Source organism: Orcinus orca, chromosome 6 (genome assembly GCF_937001465.1).
Source record: "Orcinus orca chromosome 6, mOrcOrc1.1, whole genome shotgun sequence".
Classification (NCBI taxonomy): domain Eukaryota; kingdom Metazoa; phylum Chordata; class Mammalia; order Artiodactyla; family Delphinidae; genus Orcinus; species Orcinus orca.
Window position 1 is genome coordinate 35,220,952 of NC_064564.1, and position 14,310 is coordinate 35,235,261.

Below are 14,310 nucleotides of genomic sequence, written 5' to 3' on the forward strand. Positions count from 1 at the left end.
TCCAGCTATTTCATTTCTGGGTATTTATCCAAATAAAACAAAAACACTAACTCAAAAAGATATATGCACCCCATGTTCACTGCAGCATTATTTACAATAGCCAAGATAAGGAAACAGCCTAAGTGTTCATCCATGAACAAACAGATAAAGTGTGGTATATACGCACAACAGAATATTATTCAGACATAAAAAAGAATGAAGTCCTGCCATTTGTGACAACATGGATGAACCACAAGGGCATTGTGCTAAGTGAAATAAGGCAGAGAGAAAAAAATAAATACCATATGTTCTCTAACATGTGGAATCAATCAATCAATCAATAACCAGGCTCACAGATACAGAGAACAGATTGGTGGTTGCCAGTAGCAAGAGGTGGGCGGTGGGAGAAATTGGTGAACTGTTTTTGGTTTTTTTAGTATGTATGGTCAATTAACTTATGACAAAGGAGCCAAGAATATACAATGAGGAGAGGACAATCTCTTCAATAAATGGAGTTGGGAAAATTGGACAGCCACATACAAAAGAATGAAACTGGACCACTATCTTACATCATAAACAAAATTAAATCAAAGCAGATTAAAGACTTCAAATCAAATTTATTTTTTTAATTTTATTTTAAAATCAATTTTTTTAAATAAATTAAAAAAACAGAAAATTTTAAAAGTTTTTAAATAAGCAAAATTAAATATGCATCAGAAGTACAGCATATGGTAGATAATACAATGGAATGCTATTCAGCCATAAAAGGAATGAAAGTCCGATACATGCTACAACTTGGGTGAACCTTGCAAACATGCCAATTGAACTAAACCAGACACAAAGGATAAATGGTGTCTGATTCCACCCACATGAGGAACCTAGAATAGGCAAATTCATAGAGACAAAAAGTAGAATAGAGGTTAACAGGGGCTGGGGCAGGATGGTACAGGGAGTGAGGGGAATGAGTTGTTGTTGTTTAATGGGTACAGAGTTTCTGTATGGGAAGATAAAAAAATTCTGAAAATGGACAGTGGTGATAAATAACACTGTGAATGTGCTTAATGCCAATGAGCTGTACACATAAAAATACTCAATTTTATATTATGTAAATACATTTTACCATCTTAGAAAAACTTTTTAAAACTATAGCCTATATTTTCAACAAGAAGTTTTAACATGATTATCAGCCTTAATAGTATTAAAATAAAGGATAGATCATTTATTCTCAAGTTCCTAACTAGGGACATCAAAGGAGTCAACATCAACTCTTAGCTGGTCTTGGATTAAAGTACACACCTGAAAATGGGTACATACCTTGCAAATTTCATACGGAACATTATTTCACCTTGTTGATAGAGTCAATTTGTTTTTTACTTCCATGAGGGAGATAGAAGGAAAGAGAACTATACTGAGGAGATAACGTTATATGAGGCCAATGCATAATGGTGGTTTTATAAAGAAGTACTTATCCACAAAGAAGCAAGGTAACATAGTGCAATAGTACAACTGCCCAGGGCACCATAAAGGGTTGTGTAAATCAACTGACATTCAATTCAGACGTAGAGAGGGTTCCCATGTATTGGTAAACCATAATTTAAAACACTGAAATATCCCCCAAAATTCAAACAGACGTTGAAAGTCCATTATTTTAATACATATAATAAAAGAAAATATTTGAAAGCTCTACTCCAAACACTCTAAGAAAAACGCATATTGCATTACAAAGACACAATGAAAGTGAATTTAATAAATTAACATACGGGTAGAAGAACTGAGCCTCTGGCCAACAGCCAGCCAGAAACTGAAACCTGCCAACATGAAACTGAAACCTGCTAACAACACGAGTGAGCTTGGAAGCAGATTTTCCAGCCCCAGCTGGGCTTGAGATTTCTGCAACCCCAGACTTCAGTTTGTCTACACTTCCTAAGAAACCATGAACTACCCAGGGCCTGGTGCTCCAGCCGGGTGACAGGCCTATGCCTCTGATGTGGGAGAGCCGAGTTCAGGACATTGGTCCACCAGAGACCTCCTGGCTCCACATAATATCAAACGGCGAAAGCTCTCCCAGAGATCTCCATCTCAACGCTAAGACCCAGCTCCACTCAATGACCAGCAAGCTACAGTGCTGGACACCCTATGTGAAACAACTAGCAAGACAAAACACAACATCACCCATTAGCAGAGAGGCTGCCTAAAATCATAATAAGGTCACAGACACCCCAAAACACACCACCGGACACAGTCCTGCCCACGAGAAAGACAAGATCCAGCCTCATCCGCCAGAACACAGGCACTGGTCCCCTCCACCAGGAAGCCTACACAATCCAATGAACCAACCTTACCACTGGAGGCAGACAGCAAAAACAACGGGAACTACAAACCTGCAGCCTGCAAAAAGGAGACCCCAAACACAGTAAGTTAGGCCAAATGAGAAGACAGAGAAACACAGCAGGTGAAGGAGCAAGGTAAAATCCCTGCAGACCAAACAAATGAAGAGGAAACAGGCAGTATACTTGAAAAAGAATTCCGAGTAAAGATAGGAAAGATGATGCAAAATCCTGGAAACAGAATGGAAAAAATACAAGAAACGTTTAACAAGGACCTTGAAGAACTAAAGAGCAAACAAACAATCATGAACAACACAATAAATGAAGTTAAAAATTCTCTAGAAGGAATCAATAGCAGAGTAACTGAGGCAGAAGAATAGATAAGTGACCTGGAAGATAAAATAGTGGAAATAACTACTGCAGAGCAGAATAAAGAAAAAAGAATGAAAAGAATTGAGGACAGTCTCAGAGACCACTAGGACATTAAACACACCAACATTCAAATTATACGGGTCTGAGAAGAAGAAGAGAAAAAGAAAGGGACTGAGGAAATATTTGAAGAGATTATAGTTGAAAACTTCCCTAATATGGGAAAGGAAATAGTTAATCAAGTCCAGGAAGCACAGAGAGTCCCATACATGATAAGCCCAAGGAGAATTACCCCAAGATACATATTAATCAAACTATCAAAAATTAAATACAAAGAAAAAATATTAAAAGCAGCAAGGGAAAAGCAGCTATTAACATACGAGGGAATCCCCAAAAGGTTAACAGCTGATCTTTCAGCAGAAACTCTGCAAGCCAGAGGGAGTGGCAGGACATACTTAAAGTGATGAAAGGGAAAAACCTACAACCAAGATTACTCTACCCAGCAAGGATCTCATTCAGATTCGAGGAGAAATTAAAATATTTACAGACAAGCAAAAGCTAAGAGAATTCAGCACCACCAAACCAGCTTTACAACAAATGCTGAAGGAACTTCTCTAGGCAGGAAACACAAGCGAAAGAAAAGACCTACAATAACAAACCCAAAACAATTAAGAAAATGGTAATAGGAACATACACATCTATAAGTACCTTACATGTAAATGGATTAAACGCTCCAACCAAAAGACACAGACTGGCTGAATGGATACAATAACAAGACCCGTATATTTGCTGTCTACAAGAGACCCACTTCAGACCTAGGGACACATACGGACAGAAAGTGACAGAATGGAAAAAGATATTCCATGCAAGTGGAAGTCAAAAAAAGCTGGAGTAACAATTTTCATAACAGACAAAATAGACTTTATATAAAGACTATTATAAGAGACAAAGAAGGACACTACATAATGATCAAGGGATCAATCCAAGAAGATATAACAATTATAAATATTCATGCACCCAACATAGGAGCACCTCAATACATAAGGCAAATGCTAACAGCCATAAAAGGGGATATCGACAGTAACACAATAATAGTAGGGGACTTTAACACCCCACTTTCACCAATGGGCAAACCATCCAAAATGAAAATAAATAAGGAGACACCAGTTTTAAATGATACATTAAACAAGACAGACTTAATTGATATTTACAGGACATTCCATTCAACAAAAACAGAATACACTTTCTTCTCAAGTGCTCATGGAACATCCTCCAGGATAGATCATGTTGGGCCGCAATTCAAGCCTTCATAAACTTAAGAAAACTGAAATCGTATCAAGTATCTTTTCCGACCACAACACCATAAGACTAGATATCAATTAGAGGAAAAAATCTGTAAAAAATACAAATACATGGAGGCTAAACAATACACTACTTAATAAGCAAGAGATCACTGAAGAAATCAAAGAGGAAATCAAAAAATACCCAGAAACAAATGACAATGAAAACACAATGACCCAAAACCTATGGGATGCAGCAAAAGCAGTTCTAAGAGGGAAGTTTGTAGCAATACAACCCTACCTCAAGAAACAAGAAACGCCTCAAAAAAACAACCTAACCTTACAGCTAAAGCAATTAGAGAAAGAAGAACAAAAAAACCCCAAAGTTAGCAGAAGGAAAGAAATCATAAAGATCAGATCAGAAATAAATGAAAAAGAAATGAAGGAAACGATAGCAAAAATCAATAAAACTAAAGGCTGGTTCTTTGAGAAGATAAACAAAATTGATAAACCATTAGCCAGACTCATCAAGAAAAACAGGGAGAAGACTCAAATGAATAGAATTAGAAATGAAAAAGGAGAAATAACAACTGACACTGCAGAAATACAAAGGATCATGAGAGATTACTACAAGCAACTATATGCCAATAAAATGGACAACCTGGAAGAAATGGACAAATTCTTAGAAAAGCACAACCTCCTGAGACTGAACCAGGAAGAAATAGAAAATATGAACAGACCAATCACAAGCACTGAAATTGAGACTGTGATTAAAAGTCTTCCAACAAACAAAAGCCCAGGACCAGATGGCTTCACAGGCGAATTCTATCAAACATTTAGAGAAGAGCTAACACCTATCCTTCTCAAACTCTTCCAAAATATATCACAGGGAGGAACACTCCCAAACTCATTCTCCGAGGCCACCATCACCCTATACCAAAACTAGGCAAAGATGTCACAAAGAAAGAAAACTACAGGCCAATATCACTGATGAACATAGATTCAAAAATCCTCAACAACATACTAGCAAACAGAATCCAAAAGCACATTAAAAGGATCATACACCATGATCAAGTGGGGTTTATCCCAGGAACGCAAGGATTCTTCAATATATGAAAATCAATCAATGTGATACACCATATTAACAAACTGAAGGAGAAAAACCATATGACCATCTCAATAGATGCAGAAAAAGCTTTGGACAAAATTCAACACCCATTTATGATAAAAACCCTCCAGAAAGGAGGAATAGAGGGAAGTTACCTCAACATAATAAAGGCCATATAGGACAAACAAACAGCCAGCATCGTTCTCAATGGTGAAAAACTGAAACCATTTCCACTAAGATCAGGAACAAAACAAGGTTGCCCACTCTCACCACTATTATTCAAAATAGTTTTGGAAGTTTTAGCCACAGCAATCAGAGAAGAAGAAGAAATAAAAGGAATCCAAATTGGAAAAGAAGAAGTAAAGCTGTCATTGTTTGCAGATGACATGATACTATACACAGAGAATCCTAAAGACGCTACCAGAAAATTACTAGAGCTAATCAATGAATTTGGTAAAGTAGCAGGATACAAGATTAATGCACAGAAATCTCTTGCATTCCTATACACTAATGATGGAAAATCTGAAAGAGAATTTAAGGAAACACTCCCATTTACCACTGCAACAAAAAGAATAAAATACCTAGGAATAAACCTGCCTAAGAAGACAAAAGACCTGTATGCAGAAAACTATAAGACACTGATGAAAGAAATTAAAGATGATACCAACAGATGGAGAGACATACCATGTTCCTGGATTGGAAGAATCAACATTGTGAAAATGACTATACTACCCAAAGCAATCTACGGATTCAGTGCAATCCCAATCAAACTACCAATGGAATTTTTCACAGAACTAGAACAAAAAATTTCACAATTTGTACGGAAACACAAAAGACCCCGAATAGCCAAAGCAATCTTGAGAAAGAAAAACAAAACTGGAGGAATCAGGCTCCCGGACTTTGGACTATACTACAAAGCTACGGTAATCATGACAGTATGGTACTGGCACAAAAACAGAAATATAGATCAATGGAACAGGATGGAAAGCCCACAGATACACCCATGCATATATGGTCACCTTATTTTTGATAAAGGAGGCAAGAATATACAGTGGAGAAAAGACAGCCTCTTCAATAAGTGATGCTGGGAAAACTGGACAGCTACATGTAAAAGAATAAAATTAGAACACTACCTAACACCATACACAAAAATAAACTCAAAATGGGTTAAAGACCTAAATGTAAGGCAAGACACCATAAAACTCTTAGAGGAAAACATAGGCAGAACACTGTATGACATAAATCACAGCAAGATCCTTTTTGTCCCACCTCCTAGAGAAATGGAAATAAAAACAAAAATAAACAAATGGGACCTAATGAAACTTAAAAGCTTTTGCACAGCAACAGAAACCATAAACAAGACGAAAGGACAACCCTCAGAATGGGAGAAAATATTTGCAAATGAAGCAACTGACAAAGGACTAATCTCCAAAATTTACAAGCAACTCATGAAGCTCAATAACAAAAAAACAACCCAATCCAAAAATGGGCAGAAGACCTAAATAGATATTTCTCCAAAGAAGATATACAGATAGCTAACAAACACATGAAAGAATGCTCAACATCACTAATCATTAGAGAAATGCAAATCAAAAGTACAATGAGGTATCACCTCACAGCAGTCAGAATGGCCATCATCAAAAAATCTACAAACATAAATTCTGGACAGGGTGTGGAGAACAGGGAACCCTCTTGCAATGTTGATGGCAATGTAAATTGATACAGCCACTATGGAGAACAGTATGGAGGTTCCTTAAAAAGTAAAAACAGAACTACCATATGACCCAGCAATCCCCGTACTGGGTGTATACCCTGAGAAAACTATAATTCAAAAAGAGTCATGTACCACAATGTTCACTGCAGCACTGTTTACAATAGCCAGGACATGGAAGCAACCTAAGTGTCCATCGACAGATGAATGGATAAAGAAGATGTGGCACATATATACAATGGAATATTACTCAGCCATAAAAAGAAACAAAATTGAGTTATTTGTAGTCAGGTGGATGGACCTAGAGTCTGTCATACAGAGTGAAGTAAGTCAGAAATAGAAGAACAAATACCATATGCTAACACATATATATCGAATCTAGAAAATAAAAAAAGAAAGGTTCTGAAGAACCTAGAGGCAGGACAGGAATAAAGACGCAGACATAGAGAATGGACTTGAGGACACAGGGAGGGGGAAGGGTAAGCTGGGATGAAGTGAGAGAGTGGCATGGACATATATACACTACCAAATGTAAGACAGATAGCTAGTGGGAAGCAGCCGTATAGCACAGGGAGATCAGCTCCGTGCTTTGTGACCACCTAGAGGGGTGGGATAGCGAGGGTGGGAGGGAGACGCAAGATGGAGAAGATATGGGGATATATGTATGTGTATAGCTGATTCACTTTGTTATAAAGCAGAAACTAACACACCATTGAAGGCAATTATATTCCAATAAGGATGTTAAAAAGTAAGAAAATAAAGCAGAGATCAGCAAACTAGAAAGAAATTAATTAACATACAGGTTAGGATACAGGATTCTAGTTAGTATAATTTAATTTTCTTGTAATTACCACATATCAAATACTATTCAAAGAATAACAATTTTCATAGAGAAATGCAAATCAAAACTACAGTGAGGTATCACCTCACACCAGTCAGAATGGCCATCATTAAATTGTCTACAAATAATAAATGCTGGAGAGGGTGTGGAGAAAAAGGAACCCTCCTACCCTGTTGGTAGGAATATAAACTGGTACAGCCACTATAGAGAACAGTATGGAGGTTCCCTAAAAAACTAAAATTAGAATTACCATATGATCCTGCAATCCCACTCCTGGGCATATATTCAGAAAAGACAAAAACTCTAATTGAAAAAGATATATGCACCCCAATGTTCACAGCAGCACTATTTACAATAGCCAAGGTATGGAAGCAAACTAAAGGTCCATCAACAGATGAATGGATAAAGAACATGTGGTATATATGTACAATGGAATATTACTCAGTCATAAAACGAATGAAATCATGCCATGTGCAGCAATATGGATGGCAATATGGATGGACCTAGAGATTACCATACTAAGTGAAGTAGGTCAGACAGAGAAAGACAAATACCATATGATATCACTTATATGTGGAATCTAAAAAAAGGATACAAGTAAACTTATTTACAAAACAGAAATAGACTCATAGACACGGAAAACAAACTTATGGTTACCAAAGTTGAAAGAGGCAGGAGGGATAAATTAGGAGTTTGGGATTAACAGATACATACTACTACATATAAAACAGATTAACAACAAGAACCTACTGTATAGCACAGGGAACTATATTCAATGTTTTGTAATAATCTATAATGGAAAAGAATATATATATGTATGTATAACTGAATCACCTTGCTGTACACTTGAAAATAACAGAACATTGTAAATCAACTATACGTCAATTAAAAAAATAAAAATAAATTAGAAAAAAATTTTTCAAAGAACTAGAATACAATATTCAAAGAACAAAAAGCCAAAACCAGACTAATAATAATATTAGAAACACTTACATGGCTCTTAGAATATGCCTGGTTTGTTATAACCTGTTTACATATACTACTAACTCACATCCCTCACAACAACCTCAGACAACAAGTATTCTTATTATTCCCATTTTACAAATGAGGAAACTGAGGTGTAGAGGGGTCAACCATGTTGTCTGGGCTCGCTGTCCTACTAGTAAGTGGCAGAGCAAGGACTGGAATCCTGCAAGCGTGCTTTCCCGGTCCTTAATTTTAATTGCTATGGTTTACAATCTCTTGGTGATATTAAGGAGTACACTACATAAAGTCTAGGAAAACTCAAAATGCAAAGCAGTTTGGGGGCCAAATATAACAAATGTTCTGAGGAAATCACCAAATCACAACACAACAATAAATGAGATTCATAATGACTGCTCTAAGACATAAGGGAAAGTTAAAATATGTTCAGTATACTTACTGTTTTAGAAGGCAAAGAATTATTTAGTGCATTTAAATTTTTTCCATCCAAAACTGTCAATATGATTTTCATTTCTAAAGGGGTAAAACTTTCAACTGTCCAAAATTACTCATTCCCTGAGAGCTCTAAACAGAAAGTTACTGAGCAATCTTATTTGCCAATTATCTCATTCTTAATGAAATATGGTATGTGTGTGGTGTGTGTGTGTGTGTGTGTGTGTGGTGTGTGTAGGGGGATCATAAATAAATTAAGGTTTCCACGTGTTTTGATGCTAGGTATATAAGAACTTAATACTAAAGATATTGGAAAGTGTCAAATCATTTGGATAGATGAGTGAATAAACTCATAGAATTGTGTCATTATTATAAAAGCCTAGAATCTGATCACTCACAGTGAGTTTTAAAAAAAAAAAGTACAGGCTTTCAACTCATACATAGAACTGAACTTCAAGCTTGTCTCCACCAGTATAGTTACCATGAATTTTTGGCAAGTTAATTTCACATACCTGAACCAAAGTTTCCTTCCCTGTAAGTTGAGGATACTAATTCCTAACTCACAAGGTTCTTGTGTGAGTTAAGGAAAAAACACATGCAAAGTGCTGAACACAGTCCCTGGGATATAGCAGATGGTCAACAAACAGCGACTACTATTATTCCCTAACCTTTTTCTACTTTGTCCCCCAAATGTAAGAGCCTAATCTTACCAATTAGCAAGTCATTCATAGGCTTCTCAGAATTACAGTAAGTACAGTACCATATGCCCTATTCAAAAATGGAGCATATGAAAGTACAAGAAAATACAAAACCAAATCATCAAATGAGACAAAAACGTCGGAATCCTGTTTCTCCACCCATATCTCTTCTGGTTGGTTTTGTAATAACCCGCATTCCTTTATCAACAATACGAATCCTATCATTTTTTGGCGGTCTAAACATTCGTAGTTGGGTACTGTTGCTTATTTATTTTGACGGCTACCTTTGCGAGGATAATTGTAATCATTGCTTGAAAACAAAAAAGAAATACAGGACAGGAGCATTTTAATAAAATGCTGTAACTGTTTCATCTATCTCGACGGTTGACTGGATGCCATGTGGATCATTTATTATAGCAATATATTTTCACATTACTGCGCCACCCCCTTACCCAACAAACACATGCCTTAATGAGCAAAACTCCAGACTGACAGTGAACGAATGCTCTTTAGGGACACAATAATTCAAAACTTGGTGCTCTCAGTAAGGATCCTCGGGGAGGAGGGAAGGTGGCCGGGTGTCACTGCAAGTGGAAATGAACAGAATCGGAAACTGTTCTGTCTCCTTAAACAAGATTGGAGATGAGCCCTGTGGGGCTAGGAGCGGAGAGAGCCGGGTTAGGTGGGCCTTGGAGGCAACAGAGGAAGGAGGCGGCAACTGCAGTCTGGGAAATGTCTGTGCCACCGGGGAGAGGAGCGTCAGAGCCCATCACCACCCGAGGGTGGAGGCGGAGAGAAGTGGCAGGCTCAGCCCAGTCCCCAGAACTGGTTCAGCTTCAGGAGTCTGGAAGGACTGAGAGGGAATGGGAACCCAGGTGATCAAGAAAGATGAGGGTAGGGGTGGGCTCCTGGCTGCCTTCAAAGCGGGACGCTGCTGACCCCGCCGCCATCCAGGTGCCACTGGAGAGGAAGGCAGGGACCCAACAGGGAGCGCTCAGGTTACCTGTGTCAGCCGCCTGCCCGCTCGTCTCCACTTCCGCAGACTAGGTGTTACCACGGGCTACCCGGGCACGCGCCGAGTGACGTCATCCTCGCGCGCCCGAGCCGCCGTCCGCCTGGCCCCGCCCCTTGAGTGCAGGGGGTGGGGCAGTGGAGGTCTGCGCAGGCGCGGAGCTGCCTGGGGCTTGGGAAGGCGTGAAAAAGGCTTGTTTTGGATTTTGTAGGGTCGCCGTCTTACCCTCCTACTCCTAGTTGCAAAATCTTATAGGGACTTAAGAAAAAAAATGTTATTGAAATACAGACATGGACTTTTTATTCTTTATTTTGCTCTTCCTCTTCCGTATATAACTCTTGTTTGTATACTCGTTCGTTCCAGCACAGTTTATTTAAGTCCTATTGTGTTCCAGGCAAGCACTGTTACAGAATCTGGGATACAGCGATGACAAAACAGACACAATGCTTCCTCATGGAGAAAGCAAACATTGAATAATTCACCAAAGATATTTTAGGCGCATCTCATTTTATTGCCCTTCACTTTATGCCACTGGGCAACCCTGCCATTGTCAGATAATAGTTAGCATTTTTTAGCAATAAAGTATTTTTAATTAAGGTAAGTATTTTTTTTACATAATGCTATTGCACACTTAATAGAGTACAGTATAGTGTAAACATAACTTTTATTTTCACTTAAAAACCAAAAAAATCATGTGAGTTACTCAAAAACTAAAGGAGGATGTCAGAGAAGTGCCCTATGAAGAGGCTCATTCAGCTGAGAAGGGAAGAAGCCAGCTCTATGAAGATCTGGAGCAAGAACAACCAAGAGAATGATGGAAAGCTATGGGGAGGGGACTGAATGTAGTGGTGCCCTTGAGAAAGTGAGAAAATAGGCTAGGGGAAGAATAGAAGATGAGATTAACAAGGCAAGGAGAGTTCTGATCTCGCAAAGTTTCTTTGCAGGAGGCATGGATTTTATTTTAACTATAATGGGAAGCCAGTGAAGAGTTTTAAACATGCAAGTGACAGGATCTGGTTTTATAAGATCACCCTGCCTGCTGTGTATAAGAATAAACGATTTGGAGTCCGAGAAAGGGTTCAAAGAGAACAGTTGCTTTTGCAATGATCAGGTAAGAAATGATGGAGAGAAGTGAACAAATTTAAGGAATAATTTGGAGGTAGATATGACAGACTTGGAGATAGATTAGATAAGGCCATAGGGAAAGAAAGGTGTCAAAATGACTTCTAAATTTTGGGCTTTTGCAAATAGCTGGATAACACAGCTAAGACAATTTCTAATACTTCACAAGATTTTCCCCTCCTCCTTTCAACCCTGATCCCTTTGCTTCTTTGTTACCAAGCCCTCTCAGTTCTCCTCTTACCTTTGTGATCATCTCCCCTCAGTTTCCATCAAGGGGCTCCTTTTTCCTTTCCTTTTCCTTAACTCTTTACCCCTTGATCTTCTTATGCTACATCAGGGGCTGCAAGCCCAAAAGCCTACAGTGCCCAGGCAGTGAACACAAAGGAATGAACCTCGTGGATAGAGACTATGAAGAACTGGAGCTCATGGTCCCTACTCAGCTCTAATTGATTTTTGCCAACCAGCAATCTTTCCTAGTGATAGATCCTCCCATTTTTAAAGAGAAATCAATATGCAGATACATGAAATCTCTCAAATTTCAAATGTTGGTAACTAATTCAAATTTTGTTGAACTCTTTTTTGGATCAAACAAAATGCATCTGCAGGCCAGATGAGGCCTGCAAGCTACAACTTTGCCTCCTTGATGGATATCTTCCCAGGATGGTGATTTTTGTCTACTTTCATGTGACTATCACCTGTAAGCTGATAACTCCCAAGCCTATCTCACCACCCAAGCCTTTCAAAATTTCTTATTGAAGTACTCAGATTCCACTGAGATATCCAGTTGGCATCTCAAACTGGACATTTAAAACTGAACTCATTATCTACCCTGGCCCCCAAACCTAACCTACTCAAGTATTCTGTCTCAGTTAACAGCATCAATGTCGACCCACTCACCAAAGCCTGAAATCCAGCATCATCCCAGACTTGTTCCTCTCCTTGTCCTGATATTGATCTCTTCAATATTTATCACATCTGCCTATCACCTCCATTCTAACTAATCACTGCCTTTGCTCAAGCCTTTCTAACCTCTCTCTGGCAAGTCATGTGACCTCTCTACACCTGTTTTTTCACTTGTTAAATGAAAGGATTGAACTAGGTGATTCCTAGGATCTGTTCCATTGTCAAATTCTGTTTCATAGGGCTTCCCTGGTGGCACAGTGGTTGAGAATCTGCCTGCTAATGCAGGGGACACGGGTTCGAGCCCTGGTCTGGGAGGATCCCACATGCCGCAGAGCAACTAGGCCTGTGAGCCACAACTACTGAGCCTGCGCATCTGGAGCCTGTGCTCTGCAACGAGAGACCACAATAGTGAGAGGCCCGCGCACCACGATGAAGAGTGGCCCCCGCTTGCCACAACTAGAGAAAGCCCTCGCACAGAAATGAAGACCCAACACAGGAAAACTAAATAAAATTAATAAACTCCTACCCCCAACATCTTCTTAAAAAAAAATTCTGTTTCATAAAGCCACCAAATTTGTCAGAGTAGTTACTTATCACTTTTTTGTTGGTTTTTGGCCTGGCTTTTTTCTTTTTCTTTTTCTTTTTTTTTTTTGCAGCTCCACACTGCTTGCCAGATCTTAGTTCCCCGACCAGGGATTGAACCCTGGCCCTCGGCAGTGAAAGTGCAGAGTCCTACCCACTGGACCGCCAAGGAATTCCCTGTCCTGGCTATCTGAATACCAAGAATACTGCGGCTAGATTGACAGGAAAAACTGGACTTGATAAAAATAATCAATACAAAATGAAATTAACATTGACTAAAACTGGACACAATTTTATTGTAGAATAAACACTGGCTGAAAAAGAACTACTGATTGGTAACATTGAAAACTGAAAAAGCCGAGAAATACAGACAAGGTAAAATTTGTCGTTTAGTAAAAGTTGATGTAAAAATCAAATATTCAGGGATTCCCTGGTGGCGCAGTGGTTGAGAGTCCGCCTGCCGATGCAGGGGACACGGGTTCGTGCCCCCGTCCGGGAAGATCCCACATGCCGCGGAGCGGCTGGGCCCGTGAGTCATGGCTGCTGAGCCTGCGCGTCCGGAGCCTGTGCTCCGCAACGGGAGAGGCCACAAGAGTGAGAGGCCCCCGTATTGCGGAAAAAAAAAAAAAATCAAATATTCATGTCAAAATTGAGATCTACAAAGTTTGTGCAGAAAAAAAAAATTGGCCTTGGTTAATTACCCACAAAAGAAAGTTCATGATGTCAGAAGCTCCAATGGCTAGTATATTTCATGAAGAGAAAAAATAATACTGAATTATAACTTCAAATGTAAAAGAACTGGAATTGATTCCAGCTAAAATGATTTTAGTAAAAATGGAAAAACAAGACAGTTTAACTATAATATAAAGTTGATCATGGCATTAAATTGGCATAATGAAATTTGCTCCAGAAAGTACTATGTTTTATATTAAAGATTTCAAATAGAATTTTAAAACTTGGAT

General features: G+C 38.7%; 1 protein-coding gene across 22 annotated transcripts in view; it reads right to left on the reverse strand.

Moving 5' to 3' along the window:
- Window positions 1-10,838, reverse strand: part of AOPEP (aminopeptidase O (putative)) — a 539,402-nt gene extending 528,564 nt beyond the window's left edge. For 7 of the 22 annotated variants that reach the window (XR_007478127.1, XR_007478131.1, XR_007478129.1 and 4 more), the window contains exon 1: window positions 10,733-10,837. The gene's annotated coding sequence lies outside the window, so the exon portion shown is untranslated. Of the gene's footprint in view, window positions 1-10,732 lie in introns of all 22 variants that reach the window. The other 15 variants (XR_007478130.1, XR_007478128.1, XM_049711495.1 and 12 more) reach the window with 6 other exon arrangements.
- Window positions 10,839-14,310: the final 3,472 nt, after the last annotated feature.